This window comes from Nicotiana sylvestris, chromosome 12, assembly GCF_000393655.2.
Source record: "Nicotiana sylvestris chromosome 12, ASM39365v2, whole genome shotgun sequence".
NCBI classification, from domain to species: domain Eukaryota; kingdom Viridiplantae; phylum Streptophyta; class Magnoliopsida; order Solanales; family Solanaceae; genus Nicotiana; species Nicotiana sylvestris.
The window spans coordinates 149,335,116-149,351,019 of NC_091068.1; the positions used below are offsets into that span (position 1 = coordinate 149,335,116).

The 15,904-nt window shown below is 39.2% G+C and overlaps 1 long non-coding RNA gene across 1 annotated transcript; it reads right to left on the reverse strand.

Annotated features, from left to right (window-relative positions):
- Positions 1–925: 925 nt before the first annotated feature.
- Positions 926–4,341, reverse strand: LOC138884356 (uncharacterized). The gene is made up of 2 exons (XR_011404536.1): positions 1,413–4,341; positions 926–1,312 (listed from the first exon to the last, which is right to left on the reverse strand). It is a non-coding gene; the product is annotated as an uncharacterized lncRNA (long non-coding RNA).
- Between the last annotated feature and the right edge of the window lie 11,563 nt (positions 4,342–15,904).

The following is a 15,904-nucleotide window of genomic DNA, read 5'->3' on the forward strand; positions in this document are numbered from 1 at the left end:
CGTCATTAATTCAATAAATCTTCCGGCTACAACAAGGGGTGGCAAACTCGCAGGTCGGATTGAATATAGACTTATCGAGAGCGGATAATACAAAAACGAATAAAATAACAGACTCATCAATATCTAATATGTTATTGTCAAATTAGTGGGCGTTTGGACATAAGAATAGTGAAATTTCGGCAAAAAATGAAGAAAAAAAAGTTTAAGTAAAAATAATATTTGAAAATAGAGTTGTGTTTGGACATGAATACAATTTGGAACTGTTTTTGAATTTTGTGAGTGATTTGAAGTGAATTTTGAAAAACAACTTTTTTGAGTTTTTCAAATTCTTGAAAAATTTCAAAATTCAACTTCAAGTGAAATTTGAAATTTTCATGACATTCCGAAAAAAGTAAAATGTTTTTTGTGGCCAAAGGGGCTCTTAGAATTGTCAAGTGAATGGGCCGTGGGTTGCTAGGGAACGGGGGAAATTCAAAAATAGTCAGATTTACAAGTGGTCATTCAAAAATAGCCACCATTTCAAAAGTAATTAAATTTAGCCACTTTTCATGTAAAGATAAATCTGAACGAAAATACTGTTCAAAATCCAGAAAAATACTCCAGCATAAGATACTGGAGTTCCAGTATATTATACTAGAACTCTAGTCTAATAGACTGGAATCCAGTATAATATACCGGTCCAACATAATATACTGAAAATTGGAGCACCGGTGCTCCAATCTCCAGTATATTATACTGGAACCAACAAAATATACCGGTTCAGCATAATATGCTGGAAATTCATACACAGGTGCACCAAACTCCAGTATATTATGCTGGACCGGTCTCTATTGCAGCAAAATAATGGTTATTTTTTAATGACTTGGTAAATGCTAGCTATTTTTAAATGACCAGTCCGAAAACTGACTAGCTGAAACAAACCAAATAACAACCAAACCAACTGATTGTATTAACTCAACAATAATTGAAATTACAAAGCAAATGCTAATGTAGTGAGGACAGTGCAATAGAAATCTAAAAAGAAAGGGGAAGAGAAATAGACTGATACAGATTGGGGATGAGAACAAAGATGAGAAGCAGAGTTACATTTGACAACTTCAGCATAAAGAATGCGCTAGGCCTTCTGCTATACTTATAACTAGTTTTCTCCACTCTGCACCTTCACGCATTGAGTGCCTTCAAAATGGGTCCCACACATAATTTTCCAGGTTCGAGTAGAGCACAAGTTGTAGCAACATCCGCTTGACATTGTCTACAGCGAGCAAGCAAGGCAGAGCAACATCTACAAGCTTAATGTACTGGCTCTTTACTGCTGCATCAATACAAATGGATGCACATGAATTGTAGTGGCTCATTACTTCTGTATCAATGCAAATGGATGCACAGGAAATGGCTAAATAAATTGGTCTAACCTCAATGTGAACAGCTCCTTTCCCAACCCCTAGCTTTAACAACCTTTCAAGGAATTTTAGCTTCCAAACTAAGAGTATAGGCATGGAAAATACATCTCGCCATCTTTTGATACTATGGACAAAAATATCCAACTTAATTTTCCTTGGTGTCATCAGCTGGAACATAAGAGACAATATATCTTGTTCTCCTTGTAGCAGATCGTTTGCAGCATCACAATGTAATATCCTGGACTATTTCTTTATTTATGGGAAACTCTTCTTTAGGAAATGGAACATGCTCTCTCACATCAGAAGCAAATTCCGTGGCAAAATCAGTGTGTGCATCCTTAATTGCAAGGCCAACATCAGAAACACTGGTTGAAAAACCAAAAGAATTGGCACATGATCCACAAACATAGAGCCAAACATCAGGAGCAACATGTAAACAAAAATACAGTAGCGAATTCCTTAAATTTCGTTCTGGAACCAAGAAGATGATACCACTACCTAGTCTTTCGGTAAATCCAGTAAGCATGTCCAAGGAACCAACTATGAAATATCTAGCATAGGGCCGGCCCTCAATAATAACTGTCAAGCGAACATAGTTGCGCACATCCCTTTTTTCTAGGTAAAGATAAGCTGACTTCAACCAAGCAACTTCAGGGGTCTCGACAATAACCACAACATGTGCACTTAGTAATTTTGATCGAGATAGTGACGTAACAGAATCATATGTGCAGCCACGACCATTACTCGGCACAATAAGTAACTCATCACAATGCCATATTGACGCTGGATTTTCAGCCAAATATCTTGATGGAAAAGCTTGATAGGCATGGTACCTTCCTTTAAATTGCAGCTGCGCATGGTTATGATCTTCACTGTCCTGAAAGAGATAAATTTTTATTTCTTGGAGAACTCCACCTAGGTCAAAAGCTTGCTGCAAGGTAACTGATTTCTGAGAACGCCAACATCGCACCACCCTCTTCTCATTTCCCCCACAAACAAGAAAGTATTCACTCTTATATGCATAAATAGTACACAAGCTGTCTTCTTATGTTGTTTTGCATTCACAAAAACATCATATGTAGGGGCGTGGAATAAAATGCCGATACTCGAAATGATTAACGTCATGGGTTGCGAACCTATTTTGTGGCCCCATACTGAGAAAATTATATCCTTTCCCACTAAATTACTTAGAGAAATCAGACATTTCATACCATTACCACGGCCTTCAGTAAGGCTAGGAAGCATGTCAAAAGAACGAACTATACACTCTCTACCATCTGATAAACCTTCTAAAACAAGATCAAGGAAAGTTGTTATAGTAGCTTTTCTTCCAAATAGTGTACCACTGCCAAGTTGAAATTGAGGCCTGTAGTTGCCGTCCATGTAATCAAAATAAACTACGCCATGAAACATGTGTGGTTCACCAATGTGTTGAGCATGTGCATGCAATATGAGATAAGTTCGCCAAGTGAAGATTTCATGCTTCTCACGACTTTGAATTAATTGTGGCATTATGCCGAGCTTTTCGCATGCATTGTCAGAGTAACCCATGACTCGAAATCTCGACTGCTGGAAATTTCTATCAGCAAAAGTCTCGAGCGCCACATGTACTCTCTATGTCTCTCTAGATACAAACAACATGAAACCAGTAAAATTGTGCTCCTGTCCAGTATCTACCCAATTGCATAGGTGTAAGCCAGAATCATAGTGATGCCCCAATATATTTTGAGTAGCACTAACAAATGGAAATTCTATTACAGTAAACCTCCCGATGGCATTTGACATGATAGATCTTTGACTAGTAAAAAGAATCTGATAACCAGTTTTATCCTTTAGCGGAGAGATTTCAAACACCGGAGCTGCATTGCCTCTTGCGTCTTCCTCCTCTTTATTTTTAGATTCCATTAATTTAGTCACATTAAAATTGTAACCAGTTAATCTAGTAGGGAAAGTCATGGGAACAGAGTTTGTAGAAATACTGATTTGATTAATTAGAATCTCAGTAGTGACCTCTGTTTACAAGGTCTCGGAGTGAGGCTGGGGTGTGTCACCATTTCTGTGAGAACTTTCATCAAACACCTGTACCTCCTCTGATGTTGCATCTTTTAAGTCAGCCTCGGGCTCTTTGGTAACAACTTTTACTGATGATCGCTCAGTAGCAAACACCTTGGAACCACAACAGCCATGTGACATTTTGTCGAACACCTGGGCTTCACTATTTGTAGAATATTCCCTAATTGTAGCCACGCGAACTTCTGGCGATTCGAGATGCAGCTTACCAAAACGAATCCGCACCTTTGCAACAAAATGTTCCCAATCTGACAATTGCTTGTTCCGAAAAAGCCATCGGAACCACTCCAACGCCTCACTATCTAGGTACAAAGAAGCACATAATAACTTGTTGTTTTCCGATGTGCCATGGAATTCAAAGTAGCGTTCAACCTGAGAAATCCATAACTCTGGATCCTTGCCACAGAATCGCCAGAATTCCACAGGAGTAGGCTTGCTCGTTGCAAGGTTTTCAACCAACCCATATAACAAGGAACGAATTTCAGCAATATCCTTCGATCATGAATCCTTCACGATCTTAATTGAATCATCGATAGTTCGAATTATTTGGCCCTCCATAGAAGACCTCTGGATGAAAGCACCAATGAAACAAACCAAATAACAACCAAACCAACTGATTGTATTAACTCAACACTAATTGAAATTACAAAGCAAATGCTACTGTAGTGAGGGCAGTGCAACAGAAATCTAAGAAGAAAGGAGAAGAGAAATAGACTGATACAGATTGGGGATGAGAACAAAGATGAGAAGCAGAGCTACGTTTGACAATTTCAGCATAAAGAATGCTCTAGGCCCTCTGCTATACTTATAACTAGTTTTCTCCACTATGCACCTTCACACATTGAGTGCCTTCACAATGGGTCCCACATATAATTTTTCAAATTCAAAAATATATCTTCCACCGAATGACTCACTGAGTTCACAACATTAGCCCGTGCTATTTTAACCTTGGGAACATGTGTAACCCCGTCAACAAATGAAGTAGGCAATGCCCACTCTATTGCTTGTCAGTTCAGTTTAGTTGCTTTCGAAATCTCATGTACTAGTATCATTTTCTGGAAATGCACCACAAGAAATTACTATAGTATATGTGATTGCGGAGGTTGTTGGCGGACAAGACCTCAGGATATGGAGAAAATTATAGAATAGGGTATTATGGTGTAGTATATGTTAGAAATATAATAGGATGAAATAATCTGGCGTAGATAGTGTAATTATTGTCCTTAAGGAATTTAAGCTTTCCATAAATTGTTGCAGGGATAATAGTAGAATTCCTCCGGGATTTTACAAAGTCTACTCGAATTTCTCACAAGAACAGAATATTTGTGAGTTGTAGAAAATAAGTAGAAGAGAAAGAGATGAAATGGATATTTATAATACCTCTAGGAGTCCAAGTGCGCAAGTGCCAATCTTAATTATTAATAATATAGTCAAATTTTAGTTTCCCTCCAAAACAACCTTAAAATATTCAAACATATAGACAAAGAAGTGCTTTTAAGCACCTCTTTGTTTCTTTCTTTTTACAAATGAGAGACAAAACAACCTCTTATCAAACACTAACTAATCTAACATTATATGTTTATATTTCTTGTAATTTCTTTTAATTTCAGAGATTGTAATGATTTGGACATTCTTAAATTTTTTATGTGCGTGTGCTTTTGCTTGTGTTTTGGTCTTAATCAAGTGGCTCTTTGAAATGTATGTCGTTTAAAGTTTAGATAAGTGATTGTGTCTTGACATGGAACTTGGAAGTTCCCTAACATTTTCCTCCTGTCAACTGAATCTCCAGACTCCAAATCCAGGAATTTAATAATGAAGAACTATTATGGGAGTTACTTTGGCTTTCAAAAATTATAAAAAAAAAAAACATTATTTTTAATAAAACACGTTTTCGAATAAAGATGACCAAATACGCCAGTCCAATGTTAGGCGGTGCGCTACTCCATATAAACTCCTTTTGAAATATACATATTTTCGTCACTTTTGAATGAAAATCCTTTTTTTTTTTGGAATATTACGGGTAACTTTTGAATGAAAATCCTTTTTTTTTTTTGGAATATTACGGGTTTTTTTTTCCCGAAAAAACGAAAGTGTGACAATCATAAATTAAATTCAGTGATCTAACTTTCCAACAAAAGGTAAGTTTTATAGAGCAGTGGTTGTCACACCTCCTTTTTGCGCGCCCCGCCCCGAAGGGTTAAATGCGCGGGTGGAGTTTTTCCAATTTAAGTGACAATATTCGAAATGGGATTATTTATTTAATTCAGAGTCGCCACTTGGGAAAGGTTTGGCTTTTGGTGTCCCAAGTCACCGGTTTATCTTGAATCCCAAATCGAGGAAATTTTCGACTTTTCCAAATGAAGTCTGCGAACCAGAAATTCTAAGTAAGGAATTCTGTTGACCCGAGGGAAGGTGTTAGGCACCCTCGAATCCCGTGGTTCTAGCACGGTCGCTTAAATTGTTATAATGGCTAAATATCTGATTTAAATACAGGTTGTGACTTATGTGCTTTTATTAAGTTTAAACCGCTTTTATTATTATCATTTATTTTATAGAATTGCAACGTCGTGAAAATGCGTCTCGAACCACGTCACAATCAATGCACCCGTAGTTGTTAACACATTTTGACTCCGTTGAGACTTGGATTTGGGTCACATCAATGTGCACCCGATTTTAAGAATATAATTTACTTAAAGTCGCGCCTAAAGAATCTAAACGCGTTATTATCTTTGGGGAAGGCAGTGGAATTCACTAAACAGTCCGTCCCAAATTCTAAGTATTTATCATGATCAATTATTGAGGGCCCCGCAATTTGCATTTTTATTCGGCGAGGCTCGTCTCATTATTTTAGAAGGGTACCCTACAGTGGCTACATTTCTACTACGTTTATCTTTAAAGAGAAGGATGATGCCGAACTTTGCTTGTTTGAACAAATACAGACTGAATCCTTATTATGTTTGCCGAACCTAAACTTGTTTGATTACCTGATTGATTGTTTATGAGGTGAGGGTTACCTCATGCTTTGTCTTCATCGAGTGAATGCGCTTATTAATTTGCTAAGTGAAATTGCAAACAAACTGACAACATATATTGAGTTATGTCTAACGACCTCCAAGTTCTATTTTAACACTCTAACCTATTTGAAATTGATAAACGAAATCGGCTGTTTATTAGGAAAATTACTACTAATTGAACTCAGAATGACTATTAGTTCCTCTCAACAATCATCACATTATTTTTAAACAAAGAATCCATACCGAAACCCGATATCGAACCTGCATTGGAACAAATAAACTGACAGGAGAACTGGCATTCATAGCCAGACTCTTAATGTGACTGCATGAGAGTTTGTTTGGGATACATCTATCCCAGACCTAATACCACAGATTTGTCGATTCAGTGGTCTAGGCAAAAATACATACAAGTGCTTGCCATGACTCTATGTTGTACAGTCGTAACTAAGCCGAACAACGTTATACTGAACTGAATGTATACTAAATCAAACGTGTTGTCTATGTCATACTGTCATTACTATTGAACAGTGCTATCTAACAGTCCATCTCAAAAAGAATGTATGCTAGTTTATACAAAGTATTGGCAATTTGCAGTAAAAATACAATCCCAACTAACATTCGACCTATTTTTAAAACCAATGTTATAACATGAACAGCTGTTCGTTTTCTTTATTTCTGCTTCAACTTCAAACTTTCAACAATACAAGGTTTCAGAGGTTGTGTACCTGGAAATATTTGACAATTGAAGAAAAGGGGCAGTCAGCAGAGTACAATGACAACAAAAATGCAGTAGCAATCACAGCATTATCAGTAGCAGCAGGGCAGAATAGCAGCAGGCAAAGCAATACAGCAAGAAACAGGCTCGAGTGCAGAGATGCAACTATGGCCAATAGAAAGTAATAGCCAAATAACAGCAACACCCAGTGGAGTAGAATCAGAACTCCAGACATACCAGTAGTAAACCAATGAAAACACTCGACTAATAGACACAACTGGAATTTCAAAGAATCAGAATTGATTTGAACAAGTTGAACAACTGAAACCCAATAATAATAGGAGGAAAAAGTTTCTGATTGTTGGTTGTATCCCTTCTATCCCTTAATCTCTCTCTATCTATGTGTATCTATTTGTATGTATTTCAGCTCTCCTTTCCAAACTCCTCACAGTGTGTTTTTCTTTTACAGCCCTCAAGGTCCAGTCCCCCTTCTGTCTCCTTTTTCCCCTAATCCTGTCTCCCTCCTTTTATAAGCCTCCCTCCTACTCCTTTTAACAGCCTCTTTTTAATATCACAGTACCCCTCCCATTTGCCCTTTTCGTTTTCAGATTCCAATTAGTTATTTAAGTATTAACCCCCATCAACATTCCCTGGCAGATTTATTCTTTAAAAGGCTTAATATTTCTTAAACTAAAGCAAGGTATGGGGCAGTAGAATACATCTGACAGCTTATGCTGTCAAACCATTTTAAAATTAAAAGCCCCTTTATGCAGAAAAACAGGCTGTGCACAAAGCACATGAGGTGCACCAATGCACATGCTGTGCATGAGTGCACATGCCCTCCAATTCAGAGTTTAAACCAGACATCCCTTTCAAATCAAACAGCTATAAGTAAGCAAAACTGGTTCTTAATTGATTCAGGCAGATGTTCAACAGAAGCAAATCGATTTAACTTTGTTCAAACAGTTGAAACTAATTGACGACATATGTCGACTCGACTATATTAGCATTAACATACTCAATCGTAGCCAAAAATCAGACATTTAAAGTATAGGACACATGACTCGACTTATACTGATTAAACAGAATTATACTTCGAGGAATCAGTTAGTCAGTACAAATTTGGAATACAACCAATGCACAGGCCTTATCAGAATAGGAGGGGGGATTCAGACAAACACAGAGGTTCAAGTAAAGTGGACAAACAAAAGTCGATAAAATTTAAAACAAATATGAACAGACTCTTAAAACAAATCACAAGGACTGAAACAAATAAAGGAAAGAAAACAGACTCACCTTAAACTTGAAAAGTTAAAAGTTTGAACCCGGATTTGGACAGTCCTCTCTTAAGGACGAATGGACTTTAATCGAAGTGTTTCTCAGATGAGAAACACTTCGATTAAGGTCCATTAGACCTTAATCTCTTAGGCTCGGACGGACATGGGCCAGTGATGAAGAGTTACAAAGTTCCAAAACTCAAATCCGGGATTCATGTTTCCCTGGTCAGATTCGGACCAAACCAAGTATGGTTTGGTCACGAGGGGGTCTGGGGAGTGTCTGGTATGATTTTAGGGTTAAACCGTGTAGATCGAGTTTTGACTCGAATCTTCAAATGAAGATTCGAGAAGGTGGGAAGGGATTCGAACTACCTGGTTGATAGATTTGGGTTCAGGATGGCAAGGGCGTTCTAGGGTGTTAAGGGGAAGGTCACCGGCATCCATGCCGCCGGCTTTCATGGCGAAAGTACGCAGGGGCGGCTAGGGTTTTAGGGCTGTTTGTTTGGAGACGAAGGCTGGGGTTCAGATAGGGGGCAGGGTAAGATTATGGTCTTATATAGTTAATGGGTGGATTGATCTCGACCGTTAGATCAATCTAGATCTACGGTCTGGATCTGATAGCTTAAGTGGAACGGTGTCGTTTCAAGGGTAAAGGGTTGGGGTCGGTCCGGGTAAGACGGGTCGGGTTTATTGGTGGGTTATGGGGAATTGATCTTGGCCGTTGATCTCAAATTGATCAACGGCCCAGATCAACATGTACCAAAACGACGTCGTTTGGATTCTCTGGGCATCAGGTGGTCTGGACCGGGCAGTCCTGGGTTTTGGGCTGTTCGTTTGGGCCAATTTTGTTAAAATTGGCCCAAGTCCGGAGGGGAAGGGGTCCTTTCTTTATTTTTTTTATTTCCTTTTTCTTATTTATTTTAAAACAAAACTAAGCCAAAAAATCAAATTAAAATTAAATACACACTCAATACAATTATTTGCACACACACTAAAATATTTCAAAACAGGTAAAGTCAAACAAAATAAAATCACGGACGAAGATGCCTATTCATGATTTTCTATTTAACGACCGGATTACGGTTCGAATTATGCAGGACACATATATTTTTTGAATTTTGTTTTAGTAAAGTAAATAAATAAAAATGGGCCGAAGTCACAAATAAATCAACAAGGTGCCGCACAGAAATCCAAAAATTGTACAGCAGGGCCAATTATTATTATTTTTATTTCTTTTTGGAGCGATTGTCGTGCGAAAATAAAAATCACGTGCTCACAGCTGCCCCTCTTTGTTCGGAAACACGAAGAGTTTTCGTGCAAAGATAAAGTGAGCGTGTATGAGCGATTTTTGCCTATGGACCACTCCGTATGAAGCATGTTTTTGAAAGATCTGACCGAATCTTGCTTCAAAGATTTCCTACATATCCTGGGCTAAACAGGAATCAGGTCAATGTAGTTCGAGAAGTTTTGGTAGCTGGGACTACCATGGGATTGCAATGCTTGCTGCTACTGCTGCTGCTGTTGTCACTGCTACGTTACTGACCGCCTTATTACAACCAAATTGAAATTGGAAACTGAGCTAACTACTTATGTGTATGTCAACTGCTAGTTACAAGATTCTTATCTATGATTCTTTTACGACTTGATCTTGGGTCTTAGCTGATTCTGCTTGTAGACTCCGATCTGAATCTTGATGTTTGCGAGTTGCGGCGACTTGTTTAACCTCGGGGATACTGAGTGAGACGCGATTGGCAGGGTTCAGGCCCTTAATTAAACGTTGGAGTCAATCCTCCTTGCATTTACTCCGAGATCTCGGGACATCTTTTTTTTTTCTTTTTTTTTTGATTCCGAACCGGGATTCATCTCGTGGGTCATTTAGATCCATGTGGCTCGAGGTCAGACCTGCGGGAGAAAACAAACGAAACGAAATTTTCTGCCCCAGTTTCACTAGGAAAATTTCGTTAATTATTCAACAGGAAGTTCATAAAATTGATGAAAGAGGATATGCATGCTCAGTTCAGGGTTGGATCCCTAATACCGACTAGATGGGGAAAGGTTCAGTTTAGGGTTTAAAACCCTAATGATGACTAAAAGGAAAAAGTTCAGTTTAGGGTTTAAAACCCTAATGCTGACTAAAAGGAAAATTCAGTTTAGGGTTTAAAACCCTAATGCTGACTAAAAAGAAAATTCAGTTTAGGGTTTAAAACCCTAATGCTGATTGCATGAAAAAGCTCAGTTTAGAGTTTAAAACTCTAATGCTGGCTGAAAGGAAAAAGTTCAGTTTAGGGTTTAAAACCCTAATGCTGACTAAAAGGAAAATTCAGTTTAGGGTTTAAAACTCTAATGCTGATTGCATGAAAAAGCTCAGTTTAGAGTTTAAAACTCTAATGCTGGCTGAAAGGAAAAAGTTCAGTTTAGGGTTTAAAACCCTAATGCTGACTAAAAGGAAAATTCAGTTTATGGTTTAAAACACTAATGCTGATTGCATGAAAAAGCTCAGTTTAGAGTTTAAAACTCTAATGCTGGCTGAAAGGAAAAAGTTCAGTTTAGGGTTTAAAACCCTAATGCTGACTAAAAGGAAAATTCAGTTTAGGGTTTAAAACCCCAATGCTGATTGCATGAAAAAGCTCAGTTTAGAGTTTAAAACTCTAATGCTGGCTGAAAGGAAAAAGTTCAGTTTAGGGTTTAAAACCCTAATGCTGACTAAAAAGAAAATTCAGTTTAGGGTTTAAAACCCCAATGCTGACTAAAAGGAAAATTCAGTTTAGAGTTTAAAACTCTAATGCTGGCTGAAAGGAAAAAGTTCAGTTTAGGGTTTAAAACCCTAATGCTGACTAAAAGGAAAATTCAGTTTAGGGTTTAAAACCCTAATGCTGATTGCATGGAAAAAGCTCAGTTTAGAGTTTAAAACTCTAATGCTGGCTGAAAGGAAAAAGTTCAGTTTAGGGTTTAAAACCCTAATGCTGACTAAAAGGAAAATTCAGTTTAGGGTTTAAAACCCTAATGCTGACTAAAAGGAAAATTCAGTTTAGGGTTTAAAACCCTAATGCTGATTGCATGAAAAAGCTCAGTTTAGAGTTTAAAACTCTAATGCTGGCTGAAAGGAAAATTCAGTTTAGGGTTTAAAACCCTAATGCTGATTGCATGGAAAAGCTCAGTTTAGAGTTTAAAACTCTAATGCTGGCTGAAAGGAAAATTCAGTTTAGGGTTTAAAACCCTAATGCTGATTGCATGGAAAAGCTCAGTTTAGAGTTTAAAACTCTAATGCTGGCTGGAAGGAAAATTCAGTTTAGGGTTTAAAACCCTAATGCTGATTGCATGGAAAAGCTCAGTTTAGAGTTTAAAACTCTAATGCTGGCTGAAAGGAAAATTCAGTTTAGGGTTTAAAACCCTAATGCTGATTGCATGGAAAAGCTCAGTTTAGAGTTTAAAACTTTAATGCTGGCTGAAAGGAAAATTCAGTTTAGGGTTTAAAACCCTAATGCTGATTGCATGAAAAAGCTCAGTTTAGAGTTTAAAACTCTAATGCTGGCTGAAAGGAAAAAGTTCAGTTTAGGGTTTAAAACCCTAATGCTGACTAAAAGGAAAATTCAGTTTAGGGTTTAAAACCCTAATGCTGACTAAAAGGAAAATTCAGTTTAGGGTTTAAAACCCTAATGCTGATTGCATGGAAAAGCTCAGTTTAGAGTTTAAAACTCTAATGCTGGCTGAAAGGAAAATTCAGTTTAGGGTTTAAAACCCTAATGCTGATTGCATGGAAAAAGCTCAGTTTAGAGTTTAAAACTCTAATGCTGGCTGAAAGGAAAATTCAGTTTAGGGTTTAAAACCCTAATGCTGATTGCATGGAAAAGCTCAGTTTAGAGTTTAAAACTCTAATGCTGGCTGGAAGGAAAATTCAGTTTAGGGTTTAAAACCCTAATGCTGATTGCATGGAAAAGCTCAGTTTAGAGTTTAAAACTCTAATGCTGGCTGAAAGGAAAATTCAGTTTAGGGTTTAAAATCCTAATGCTGATTGCATGGAAAAGCTCAGTTTAGAGTTTAAAACTCTAATGCTGGCTGAAAGGAAAATTCAGTTTAGGGTTTAAAACCCTAATGCTGATTGCACGGAAAAGCTCAGTTTAGAGTTTAAAACTCTAATGCTGGCTGAAAGGAAAATTCAGTTTAGGGTTTAAAACCCTAATGCTGATTGGCTGGAGATAAAGCTCGAGAATACTACACGATCTATTTTTGAGTTTTCTTGTTTTAATAGAAGATAAAAGGGAGTTTCGTGGAAGCTTACCTTTCGAGTGAATTCAATCATTGCCGAAGTACTTCCTGTACCCGTGCACCTTCTTCTTTGGGCGACACCTGCTTCTTGCACGGTTGTCTTGGATCGGACCTGTTTCAAACTTTCAGACAAAGAATCATTTGTTAGTTCGGAAATGACGGTCGGTTTGGTGACCTTGATCGTTCCCAATTGCTTTCTTGCGTCTTCATTTCTGTTGCGAAGTTCCGCCATTGATTTGATTCGAATGGCGAAACCTTTAGACTACTCAGACTTGTATTTCCAGATTCTGTGATGACTTGCCTCGTAAGGCCCCCTTTTTTTTGTGTCCCGTTTTGCTTGGAGGTTCTCAACGGGGATTTATTGGAGGTATTTAGTGGGAATTTGTACAAAAAGGAAGCTCTGTGGGGAATATTTACAACGTGGATTCTTTGTGTGGATTTTTGTACAATGGGGCATGCTGGGGATTTATTTCAAAGCGGGATTTCTAGGATTTGTTGGGGTAAGCTTGCTGGGGAATATTTACCAAAGGACTCGCTGGGGGTGTGCTGATGAAATTCCAACGGAGAGATTTTTTTTCTTTTTTTTTTCTATACTGGGGAGACTTTGTGGGAGATTGTACAAAAGGAGAAACTCTGTGGGGATTTGTACAGGGGGAGACTTTGTGGGGATTTGTCCGAGGGCGGACTTGCTGGGGAAGATTTCAAGATTTCTCTCTTTCCTCTTTACTCCGAAACACCATCAAACGTCATGATTCAATCATGCTTGGGCAATCATACCAACGAGATGAGGCGCTTTCCTTCATGAGACGGGATTCCGTGCAAACAAACCATGCCACCTGTCCTTTCCGGTGTGTCCTGAACTCGGGGTTAAAATGCAAAAGGGATTCGAAAAGAAACAAAGAAAGGGGAAAACAAATCAGAAAAGGAATACCCTTTTCGGGACGAGAAAGACTTATCTGAGGAAGATAACGCTGGCTTTAAATGACATGACATGCTCTTTGGACTGGACGTCTGACCTTCTAAGAGCTTGCGTTTTCCTGAAACAGAACGGATCTGTGATTCCAAACTGGTGGCATTCTGCCGAAACTTTCTTGGGGTGGTTCATTCTTTTCGGCCAACAGCGCCCTTTTGCGGGTTTTCGCTGGCTGACCTCTCTCATTTCTCTTCCTGTCATCGCTTGATAGCACTCTTTGCGAGTTTTTACTAAACAATCTCTCTCATTTTGGTTTCTCTACTCCCGTTGCCTCGTGGTGCCCGAAGGTTTTCACTGCCGAGGCTCTCTCATTTTATCTCTCTCAATTCAGAGTGTGCTGGTCTCCATTCGTGACGCTTATTGGTTCCCCATCATATTTGGTAATTGATTTGAAGGCTTGTGCTTGGTAAGGATAGGTAGTGATATCAACTTCTTAACTGCTTGACGTGCCCCGGTTTCAATTTCAGGGTGGATGGGATTTTATTGTTGGCGTGACTGAACCTCAGGGAGAGGCTGCCTACGTATCCTTTCGGAATCAAGTCAAACGTAGTTCATGCCTCAATCAATGTTTTGTTTTTTTTTTTTGTTTTGTAAGCGGCTCAAAAGTTGGTAGAGAGAATTGGGTAGTGTTTGGGGAGTAGTGGGGAATAAACACCTTCGCCATTTTCAAACGTGTCAGGACCACTGGAGTATGATTTAGACGTAATACCTCTTGACTGCATCTGCATTTACTGCTGTGTCGGGGTCATTTCCTTCGATATCACCTAAATACAATGCTCCTCTTGGCAATATTTTCCTTACGATGTATGGGCCTTTCCAATTTGGGGCAAACTTTCCTTTTGCTTCTTCATGATGCGGCAGAATACGCCTCAGTACCAATTGTCCTACTTCGAAATTCCGGGGTCGGACTTTCTTGTTGTAAGCACGGGCCATTCTTCGTTGGTATAACTGTCCGTGACAAACCGCGGCCATTCGCTTTTCATCAATCAACGTCAATTGCTCTAGCCGAGTCTTGACCCACTCGTTGTCCTCGATTTCTGCTTCGACAATGATTCGAAGTGAAGGAATCTCTACCTCTGCCGGTATTACGGCCTCGGTCCCATAAACCAAAAGATAAGGAGTCGCTCCCACCGATGTGCGTACCGTAGTGCGGTACCCCAATAATGCAAAAGGTAACTGCTCATGCCACTGTCGGGAACTTTGTATTGTTTTCCTCAAAATCTTCTTGATGTTTTTATTTGCAGCTTCCACAGCACCATTGGCTTTTGGCCGATAAGGAGTGGAATTCCTGTGTGTTATCTTGAATTGCTCGCACACATCTCCCATCAAGTGACTGTTCAAGTTTGCTGCATTATCTGTAATGATAGTCGCAGGAATACCGAAGCGACAGATAAGATTTGAGTGTACAAAATCCACCACAGCTTTCTTGGTGACCGACTTGAGAGTGACAGCCTCTACCCATTTCGTAAAGTAGTCTATGGCAACTAGTATAAACCTGTGTCCGTTTGAGGCCTTTGGTTCAATTGGTCCAATGACGTCCATGCCCCAGGCGACAAATGGCCATGGTGCGGACATGGGATGCAGTTCCGTGGGAGGTGCATGAATCAAATCACCGTGCACCTGACACTGATGACATTTCCGAACGAAGCTGAAGCAATCCTTTTCCATGGTCATCCAGTAATAACCTGCTCTAAGGATTTTCTTCGCTAAGACATACCCGTTCATGTGAGGTCCGCACACACCTGCGTGTACTTCGTGCATGATCTTTCTCGCTTCCTCGATATCGACACATCTTAGGAGATTGAGGTCCGGGGTCCTCTTATACAACAATTCGCCGCTCAAAAAGAAACCACTTGCATGTCGCCTAATGGTCCTCTTTTGATCTCCAGTAGCGTGCTCGGGGTATTCTTGCGTCTTCAGGAACCTCTTGATGTCATGGTACCAAGGCTGCGTATTTGATCCCGCCTCGATTACACTGCAGTAACCGTGTCTTTCCTTGATTTGGATTTCCAAAGGATCGACGTGGGCGTTGCCCGGGTAGGGTAGCATAGAAGCCAGAGTAGCAAGTGCATCTGCCAGTTCATTGTGACACCTCGGAATATACCTGAACTCTATTGAGGTAAAGCGCTTGCTGAGGTCCTCCACATGTTGTCGGTATGGGATAAGTTTGACATCCCGAGTTTCCCACT